The 11,196-nt window shown below is 41.9% G+C and overlaps 1 protein-coding gene and 1 pseudogene across 3 annotated transcripts in view; both read right to left on the reverse strand.

The window, feature by feature from the left end:
• The window catches only part of LOC145485001 (katanin p80 WD40 repeat-containing subunit B1-like), a 332,677-nt gene that overhangs the window by 280,970 nt on the left and 40,511 nt on the right, over positions 1-11,196 (reverse strand). The window lies entirely within an intron of this gene.
• LOC145484505 (uncharacterized) lies at positions 21-10,989 on the reverse strand (annotated as a pseudogene).

Consider the following 11,196-nt stretch of genomic DNA (forward strand, 5'->3'; position numbering starts at 1 on the left):
CTCCCCCCTCTCCCCCCCCCCACCACACAGCTCTTTTCAGGTGATAAGACATTGGCTTTTAGCTGGTAGCACTCTCTAGATCTCTAGATCTCTTTGAACGTTCATCGTACAAATCCACTGGGCGGGAACAAAGAATGTGAAATGTTGCCCCTCATGTAGCCCTGCACCTGCACTCAGTGAATTCTCCCCACTCGAAAGGGGCTGAGGAGCACTGGGAACAAGACATTAATTCGACATTTTGTGGCGAGTTTGTAGCCCTGCAAAACACTTAGGAATTAACCATTTTGAACAAAGTTTTCAGGTCTCAAGTGATTTTTCCTCTTTATTAGGTATCGGAAAAATTTGTGCTCAGTTAGAAACATGTCAGATCATAAGCACTGTGTACATCAAAGGTTTAACAATATCCGCAGCTAAAAAACTTTGAAGTTGAATGCCATGAAATGTTGACACAACAATAGGTACTTTCTTGAAAGATTAAGAGGTGAGCCATCTGATGTATTTTTTTCTCATTTTTCATTGTTGATAGCAGTAGGCTTTAGCATTGATTGCAGTTTTACAGTGTAAGCAAGCTTATTTTACACTAGACTTTTGAGTCAGTCAGTGTAAAACGCAGACTGCGGACTGGGAAGTAAAATGAAGACTGAGGGTAAAATGCAGACTGCAGAGTATAGACTTTTTAACTGAATGATGTTACCATTTCCACCACTGAGACCTAACTGTAAACAGGCAAACTGGAACATTACTTAGGCTAACCTGAGTGATATCTAGGCTAACTGGAGTGCAGTCTAACTACCTTTCTCTACAGTTAGCCTAAATAATCATGTTTTAAGATCAGCACCTAATACTCCCAGAGGGGGGAGGCACTCCCATATAACAAGGATGGGAGTGCTCGTCAGAAATTTTGAAAAGAACCCTACGAGGTACCAAGATCCTACCTTGTGGGCGTGGCTTGAAATTTTTTTTCACTCCTAAGAGGTATCAACTCTAAAACGAAATATCATCTCCGGTCATAATTTTTCGGCCCAATACCCTAAAAGGTACTGTAAAAGCTCCTGCTGTGGGCCTTTTCAGGCTTAACACCCTAAGAGGTACCACCACCGCTTTTTTAACCCCTAAAAGGTACAACGAGCACCTCGTCCTTTCTATATGGGGTCTCCACCCCAGGGCTGATACTAACACACTAAGTAATTATGAAGTCAGTAGTCTTCAGTCTGCATTTCACTAGAGCTCCGTCTGCATTTTACCCTGGTCTGCAGACCACAGTCTGCATTTTATACTGACGATTTTCAATTTGCTTGCCAGCAAAGTGGAAGTGTGAAATCTGAACATCTTTGTACATTACTAAATTACATAAGCCATCAAAGAATATTCAATTGTACAGTCATTCCCATGGCCCTTTCATAAAATAACCACAGAATCATTACAATATGTAAGCAGTACCATCAGTACAGAGTAAATGATGCAGTGCATAACTTAGTATCTTCAGAACATAAAGGAAAAAGAGTCTACTCCCATATACAATGTAATTAAATGTTGGGTGTTAAGACCGAGTTTACCAGAGGACCAGGCAGGGGTGATACATGCCATCTCTCCTTTTTGGATGTGACTTTGCCAGATTGAAGGAACTACCCAACAACTCTAAAAGACAAAGTGGGCTGGCTTTGGGATTTTTCCCTTAGGAGTAAGACCACCCCCCTGGTTTTTTGCCCAAAATCTCAAAAATGTCACTAAAATAAGCATCAAATTTAGACACCACTCCTGCTTACAGAATGCATTGAATGTTATTGATATTTTACACAAATATAGATTAGACCTATCTTAGTTCACACCAGGAGTTTCAAGTCATTTGAAGTGGCAGGTGCCAATCAAGGATTGTCATTTCCTACCCATGTCACGCAACATTGAGCTATAAGGCAAATTAGCTCAAATTCTGACTCAAATATTGCTTAAATCCAACTTTCTAAATCAAAACTAATTTTACCACAGTTTAGAGTCACCCTTGGCCTGATGAAATTAAGAATAAAATTTTTGGCATCTGTTATTTTTTGGCAACAAAAGCTGTTCAAACAACATGACAAGAGACTAGTTTTAACAAAGAGACAAGGGCAAAATCTAAAAATATTAGACATTATAGAATCAAATTATTAAAGTTATTTCTATGTTAATGTTGTTAACAAAGTCTTTGAATATTATTTAGGGCAGTGGAAGCTCAATGAATGCAAAACCCTTGGCAATATCCCTTAACCCTCGGATGTACAAGACGGGGGGGGGGGGGTGAATACCATCCCCCAATAAGTTTTTTTTTCAAAATTTTGAAAAGATGATTTATTCTAAGGGGCTGAAACTTTCAGTAGCTGTGCATTTTTCCTTCACGAATATTTTGATATGTCAATTGTGTGTCCACCATCTTTGACATTTCCATGGCAACTGCTAGTTTCATGTGGGTTTGGCCAAACATCAACTTTTTTGACATAATTCTGCAGTTTTTTTCCAGTTTTCTTCATCAAATTCCAGAAATTCACCAGTTTGTACATTTCATAAGTAGTCTGGCTTGATTTTGTATCAATTTCCGTTATTTTTTTACTTTTTAAGAAAAAAGTAAAATCCAAGATGGCAGTGAAATGATGTCATTTGGCAACCAACATATATGGTATCATTTTGTAGACCAAGCTCAGGGCTATCTAATTAATGTAAATTTATTTCGCTGGCCCTAAACAGAGAGAAAGCCCAAAGGGGTTCCATCCACTTCCCCCTTGCACCATGGTGGGCACAAAACACCTAAATTATATTCGTAAAATCTAAATATGGGAATGAATGGCCATGATATTAAACTTCTAAAACATTGACTACTTAGATGAGAGTTTTTCTGGGCATATCTTACTTTTTAGATTACTCTTGAAACCCTGCTCGATTTTCATGGACAGGTCACATGCTTGATGTTGCAATTGATTATTGTCAACTATTACTTTACAGTCAGCATACAAACTCATCAATCCTGACAAGTATTATTCGCTGGAATTATTGTTTGCCCTCATATATCAACTCTTGAGCTCACCCAATGAATATCCATTTCATGCGAATCGAGTTAAAAAACATCTTTGACTTTTTTAACCTTGCTGCATCAGCTGGCAAATAAATCTTAATTGATGTAAAAATAAACATTGTGGATATAACTTTGAAAGCACGGGAACAAGAACCAAAGACCTTTGTCAGCGGTAAATAACATCACCAAGTGGTAATTAATAGTTTGTTGGTGTTATTATTAATTATTTTTATTTATATTTATTGTTATTATTTATCATTAAAAGTTTGTTGTTATTATTATTTATTAAATATTCCTTTATATAATTACCTGTAAAGCAAACATGCTCATTGTTGTAAATATGTCCAGAGAAGTCAGAGAGCCCTTTAATTGTAGGTCAGTGCTCAAGGGATTTAATCTCTATTTATAGATGTGCACACTCCAATGTTAAGAATGGCTTTGATGTTTAGCTCAATTGTAACTTTTTTTGAAAGAAAAGCGTGACAATACGTACCGGATGTCACCTTTGTTCGCATCTCATCCTCTCACTTCCCAGCTAAGCTAAGTGCATATACATGATAAACTTGACTTACTGACTTACTTACTTACTTACTTACCAGCCTCAGAGAGTGCACAGGCATTAAGATCGTCAGATATGATTTCAGTGATCCACAGGCTGGAAAGGATGTCTGTGACAGATGAATTGCCACAGTGAAGAGCCATGTGCCTCGTAGCATAAATGAAGGCGACAACATATAAAGTGCTAGTGATACCCTATGGTGGGTTAAAGGGTGCCAGGCAGATCAATAATATTGTCAAGACTTAAGAGCCAGGCCGGGCCATGAAGCACACAATATCTGGGATCCTGTCTCTAAAAGTTTTTAGGTTTGAGAGTGTAGAAGGCTTATGATGTGGGTCCTGGTAAACGTTTCACACCTGCACAACGAGGAATGGATTTAAAAGACCTCAAGGGCCTACAGACTAGGGCGTAGAGCAGCCCTTAAATGTACTGTGCACAAGAGAGACTGCTACTTTTAGATCCAGGAGTTTGACAAGTGTCAGCTCCAACAGCCTCAGACTAGGCATAGTTAATAGAAGGGGATTATTATAATACTCAACACAGTTCTTTGTTGTGTGTTTTTGTTCTCTTTTTTGGCCTTGAACTTGCACAAAACACAATTGTAGTATACTACTGACCGAGGAACTAACCAATAGAAACGTTTTGGTTATGTAATTCATGCATAGTGCATGAGCGCAAAAAATTATGCACGGTCGTGGACCTTCCAACACAAATCTTGGCATCTTTGTTTGCTCCTTTGATGTTTGCTGGGCTTCATAACCATTCCCCTCAATTAACTATGGTCTAGGACCTTGCAGTCTATTGAAGAAGAGTCCCAAGTTGTCAAAGCTACGAGAGTGTATTCCTCCTACCCTGAGGGATTCACAAAAACATACCAATATTTTGCAGTCTACAGAAGCACATGGATCAGCGGGTAAACACCTAATGAGGTTAGAGAAAGAAACGGCATACACAGTGTGAAAATAAAATGGGTTGAAATCCCAAGCGTCCTTTAGTGATCATGATCCACATGAGAAATCTCAAAGGGATGGGTCTGAGGAACCCACTTTTCTCAGAAAGTGAAAAGAACATTCCTGGAAGGTGAGGAGACAGGACGAAAATGTAGTGGATGAGTGCAGTAAGATGAGACTCTGCAAGACAGCAGTGGCAAGAAAATGTCCAAGAAAGAAGAGTAGCTTGCTGCAGACCAGATAGCCCAGTACTTTTGCAGGTTGTCTGTGATGTACAGAAGCAGCCAACTCACCATACACCAGGCTGATCTGAGTCCTTCTCAAGATTAAGCAGAAGAGATCTTGAACACGCTTGCAGTAGGAAAACAGTACTACTTCCCAGCTACTTAATCATCCACCATGTAGAATACATAACACAGGAATAGAATAGAGTGTAGAATATGTAACAATGGAGGTTACTGAGCAGAAAAAACGATAGCCGAGAGCCACTCAAGCTCCTTGAGTGCCTAGAAATATTCAAAAAGTTCAACCAGGGCCAAACCTTGCTAAACCTAAGGCACTAGTGCTGTGTATGTTGTCTCGTGTGCTCGCTTGGACCTTACGTTTTTCAGATAACTTCAGCTACTAGATCTTCTCAACGCTCAATTTTTTCTCAGAATTGCAATTTTTTTCACACGTCTTCTTACTCGCAGATATGCAATTATTTGTAATATTTTGTGCTAGCAACTTTGAGGTATAAAATTTATCTGCGGCTAATTCAGTATAGGAACTTTCAGAAGAAAAACGCTAGCTGAAGCTCAGTCTTACAGTGCAAGTATTATATACATGTTTACCAAGATTAAACTCATCACAAATAGATGAGCTTGGGAACTGGTGCCTTAAAGGTTAGCAGAGTGCCAAAGCCATAAGCCGCTAGGAGGTATCCATGGCAACCCTGGAAAGCAGGAACCACCCAATGAGCGTCCGCTAACTGGCACCGTCACACTGAAAGAAATTCAGTGGAATCTACTTACCTGGAGAATACTTACCCTGACCAAGAACAAAACGGGAGGGAGGAGAGGGTGCAAGAATCTGCAATGATTCGCGAGCAAAGCAGTGCAACTGATCCGCAACAATCAGCAGAATACACTACAACAATTATGCAATGAACCATAAACCCCTCAAGACCGCCCCACAGGTCATGTACTCCCAAACGCAGAAACCGCTGACTGCATAAGCTCATATTTAACTTGCCTAAATGATATTAGCTGGATGGGCATACTAGCTGGCTGTATTAGCTCGAGTTTAACCTTGCCTAAATGATATTTAGCCACATTTAAACTCATCACAAATAGATGAGCTTGGGAACTGGTGCCTTAAAGGTTAGCGGGGTGCCAAAGCCATAAGCCCCTAGGAGGTATCCATGGCAACCCTGGAAAGCAGGAACCACCCAGATGAAACCCTTCTCCTGGTGCTTGGAGAAAGGAGGGACCTGAGGACAGGGTGATATGGTACCTCCGATCCCCCAAAACTACCCCCAAGCACCAATCAGCTGTTATAATGGGCAAATGCAAAATAAACACATACCTAGGAAGCTAGCCATGGTGGACTGCAAGTCCAAAAGAAAGACCCAGGAACATAATGCTACAGTAACCAGAGATAAGCTCCAAAAGGCGTTCCAGGCAGCGCAAATACTTTCCTCAAGCCAATATTTTAGAGAGGGCAGCTAAGGCATCTGAAAGGGCCCTAACGTAGAGCTGATAGGCATTGCTTGACCAGCGGCCCATGGACTGAATCAAATGATCCGGTACTCTGTTGCGAGCAGCAACAGTAGGAGCCCCTATACGAAAGCTATGGCTCGAGAAGTTACCGGGAATCCTGGCAGAGACCATGATCTGCCGAAGCCAATCCGTCAACACAGAACGTGAGGGAGGCTGACCACTCTGAAACAAAAACAGGGGGCCTGGAGCATCACCCCTGAGCACAAGGTAAGTCATAAGAACATGCACTGCACACAATGGATGCCTACCAACGCCGATGTGAATGAGACAGCCCTTCCGAAACGGATCAGTCTTGGAACCTTTAATCTTAATGCGCATGCATGATGGGGCCAAAGGTGAATCCACCGCAACATCCTGAACTCCCAAGTGCAGAGATGAGGAGAAGCTAGGCAGGTTGGGAACAGTGAACTCGGAAGCACGTAGGAAGCCAAAATATCCCAATAAACAAGCTGCCCAGAACATGCAATGGTCCGGGAGGCGAAGGTCCAGAGACCACCAAATAACCAACATCAAGTCATCAGTAATGGGAAGTCGCAAAGAAGAGGGAGAACCTTGACAGCGCTTGATTCCACGTACAACCCGTTGAAGACGAAGGCAATTCATAAGTGGGTCAGGGAAACCTTGTTCAATATGAAGGGCTCTAACCCCAGACAAATACACCTTGATAGAGGAATGCTGAATGGTTCTCGCAAGAAACGTGACAAAGAGGCAAAGTGCCCATTCGTCTGCTGGGCATGGGGACCCTAAAGGATGTAACTTGCCAAGCTGACGGCAAAAGGAAATGAACTTTGATTGTGCTGAAGCATATGAATGGCGTGTCGAGGGGGCGAGGCCTTGAGACAAAAAGGAAAAGTACTGTTGCTCTAAGGCAGAGAAGTCAAGTCCGCCAGAAGCTCCGGCGGGATCCAAGAAGGGTGAAGCTGTGCATCCGGGACCAACTGCCTGAAGTCCTGCCAATGAAAGCGAGACAAAGCATCAGCTATCTGATTGTTAATCCCAAGTACATGTAGTGCAGAAAAGGACAAACTATGACGACTGGCTGCAAGAAGCAGGCTGCGCAGTAATTGCATCAAACAAGGTACTTTAGAAGTCCTGGAATTCAAAACATGGACGACAGCATCGTTGTCTGAACAGAAAAGGACGTGCTTCTTGCACCACATGTGTCCCCAAACATGAGCAGCGATGACAACTGGAAAGAGCTCCTTATAAGCAATGGACTGCTGTTGTTGAGAAGGAGCCCAGGAACCAGCAAACCAAAGGCCCTCCATAACCAATTGATCCAGCTGCATCAGAAGCCACCTTGATGTCTGCCTCTGGCAATAAACCTGGGAACAGCCAAAAGCTAACACTGTGCCAATCCGATAAGAATTGGTACCACCACAGGAGGTCCAAGTGAAATTCCCTGTTAAGGCAAACTGGGTAATCCCTTCTGCGAAAACAACATAACAGGTCGATCAAGCGACGTAAGAAAGTTCTCCCAGGCCAGACCACTTTCGCTGCATGATGCAGATGGCCAATGAGAGATTCTAACTCCGGCCTGTTGCACCATTTTTGAGAAAGCCAAGAAGTAATGAGATCTTGCAAAGTGGACAATTTCTCGGTGGGGAGACAAGCAATTTGATTAAAGGAATCCAGCTCAATACCTAGGACCATGAGCACAGTTGAAGGGCCCACACACTTGCTGGGGTGAAGTGGCAAGCCCAAATGTCTGGATACTGACACTGCAATACTCAAGTTGTGCGCACACTGAGATGACTCAGGAGGGCTGGCAGTGATGAAGTCGTCGAGGTAGTGCAGCAGGTCTGGAATCTGGTAAGAATGCACAAGGATCCACTCAACAATGTCTGCTACCGCATTGAAGATGAAAGGAGCTGATCAAAGGCCAAAGGGGAGAGCCAGATCCACATAGTATTGATTACGCCACTTCATCCCCAGCAAATAACGGTCAGATGGATGAACAGGAACATTGCGGTAAGCAGCCTCGACATCGAATTTAGCCATGAGGGCCCCCTTTCCCAGTCGAGACACTAGGCGAATAATTTGATCCACAGTTATGTAGTGGAGGGTAAACTCATCTGGGTTGATCCCATCATTGACACTAGCCCCCCCTGGGGAAGACAAGTCCACAATGAGTCGCCACTTTCCTGGTTGGCCCTTCTTTGGAATAACACCAAAGCTACTGACTTGGAGGTTGGGGAAGGGGGGGGGGAATCAAAAGGGCCAGCCACCCTTCCCAACGACACCTCATTGGCTAAATAGTTGTCAATGACAGATTGATGCTGGTGCGCAGATGGTTTGTTTTTCTCAGCTTTTGGGCCGGGCAGAAGCCCAATTTGAACCCGTGACGGATTCCATCCAATACAAAATGAACCTGCTGTTGATGGGGATGGAGCTGCAACTCCCAGACAAGCTGCTCCGCCTGCAGAGGAGTGACTGCTGAAACTGGGGGGAGAGGAGCTAGGAAAGGAACACAAATAGAACAGGAGTCAATAACTGGCCCCATAATATCTAACCCCAACCCAAACCCCTTAAGAGCTTCTGGCTGAGAGACCGCAGCAGACTTGGAAATGAAGGTCGGCCGATTTCGCTTAAAATTGGTACACAAAGTCGTTATGTGGACTTATGTAATATGCCAAAGTTTCAGGTTCAACGACCATTTTTTAGCCGAGTTCTGGATATCAGTCCCTCAGGGGTCCCCAGAGGCTGATTTTTAGTCTAATTTTGGCCACTTTTCATTCTCTCTTTTAGCAACATACAATTAATTTCAGACAAAACCAAAACCATATTTGTAACGCCCTATCCTTAGGCTTCTATGGGTAAAAACATTAGCTCACGGGAAGTTTTTGTTAGCCTGTGGCTGTGATCACAACTTGGTCCTATTTGGAGCATATGGGGAGCAACCAGAAATGGCCTGTTTTTCAGGCCGCATATTTTCCATGCCCATGTTTTATATCGTGAAGTCTTAGTATCCCTGCAAAGTTCAGCCCTTAGTTTAGTAATGCCAAGAAAAAAATACTAAGGTTGAGGCTTTTTTACTACGAAACATTTTTAGAGAAGTTACCTACTACGCACTTCCTGTCAAACTCTTAATTACTTTTTACGAGAGATTTTTAGATACCAGCTGCACAATTAAGAAGCAATCAATGATCCCAAAGTAAATTATTTAAAGGAAATATATATTTTCAAACCATAAACTAGAAATTTTCCTACTGACGGATTTGAAACTAAATTTTATGTAGCATTTGTACCCTGTACCCAGGGGACTGGAAGGTGAGGGGAAACTTTATACGTTGATAACAAGAAAAGTAATCAAAATACAATGAAACAAGTTGTTTACTGAGTGTATACGTTAGGTGGGAAAAGCTGAGAAAAAAAGCCTTATTTATGGGACTCTGCCTTGTTTCCATGGCAACCTTGCTTTCTCAGGCATAATTACCCTAAGTTTGACTTTTCTCATCTAACTCTGTTTTTTATTGACGTTTTCAAGGTTTCTTGGGACAAACATAGTTTTTTTGCACCTTTTAATTCCTTTAGTACCTTTTCTCTTCTCCTTTAATTTTGTTATACCTGGCAAAAACGATATTTTGATTTCATGAAATAGTCATGAAATCCAGACTGGTGGGTTCGATATGACGGATGTTTTGAAATTTATGACATTCTAACGTCACGTGCCCTTCATAGCTGACTATTCACCATGATTATAATTTTAAGCCGTGAGTTTTTTTCTCCTTCCCCCTGCCAGAAGATCACAAATACCTTGTGTGACTAGTGGTACCGAAATTTCCGACTTAATTGTGACGCACTCAGAGGTGCTTTCCTTCAAGCTTCCGTCCAAGCTCCTCTTTGGTATCGACTCTAAATAAGAATACTATCGTTACGATAGAGATTGCAATTAAGTAAGCCTCGTGATACAATAGAGGGCCAAATTACTTCCTATTTTCGCCAGGAGATTACATTTTTTGAGCATGACACGCGAAGCGTCTCCACTGTGATTTAATATTGGGCATGTGAAACTACTTAATTCATCTCGAAGCCCTTTCGACTTTTCAAGAGAAACAACATCGAATATGGTGTCGAAAATGTTAGAAATTGAATTGTGGGCAGGTACTGGGTAGACAATTTAAGTTAGAGATATTTTGTTTAAATGTCTATGCAGATGATGATGGAACAACGATCCTTGAACCAGTGGAATGAATTAAAGACATTAAAGCGTGTAAAAAAATCTTTGAAGGTGCAAAATAAATTTATGTCTGATGAAAATGCATGCAGTCACTCTAGCCTTGGATACTCATGGATGCAATAGGTATTACAATGCCGAATGCCTGAAATATGCTATCTGAAATGTCAGCGGTAACCTTCTTTGATTTCTTCAATTTCTTTTTTCTTTGATGGAAAGGGTGCTGACATGGCCTACTTTGGTCACGCAAACGAGTGAATTTTCGGCGGTGATGTGGGCAATCTTCTTTAATTCATACTTTAACTTCCATTCAGGGAAATTGTCAACTCTATGGGAAGTGGCCAGTTTATTACCACCAGTGCCCACTTTCATTTGGCCAGCAGGTGGGTAACATCTCGATCTAACGTCGCTAACGGGAGAGTCACAGCAGCCTCTGGCGGCTTGTTATCTCGTGCCCTGCATATGCCATTCTCTTTCCAAACGGGACACTGTATAATCATGTTTTCAGTTTTCCAGGAGACTAAATTGTAATAGCCAGACTTTTTCGCTCCTCTGCCTTTCAAGCATACTCAGATGAAACAAATTCACTTAAAGAATGAATAGATTTAATAAATTTAATTAATTGATCGCAGATAGTTTCTTTTCTTGTGAATAAACAATCCAGCCGGCAAGATGTCCATGTGCTGGCCATATATTCATTTCACGGT

The sequence above is a fragment of the Orbicella franksi genome, chromosome 4, assembly GCF_964199315.1.
Source record: "Orbicella franksi chromosome 4, jaOrbFran1.1, whole genome shotgun sequence".
In the NCBI taxonomy this organism is placed as follows: domain Eukaryota; kingdom Metazoa; phylum Cnidaria; class Anthozoa; order Scleractinia; family Merulinidae; genus Orbicella; species Orbicella franksi.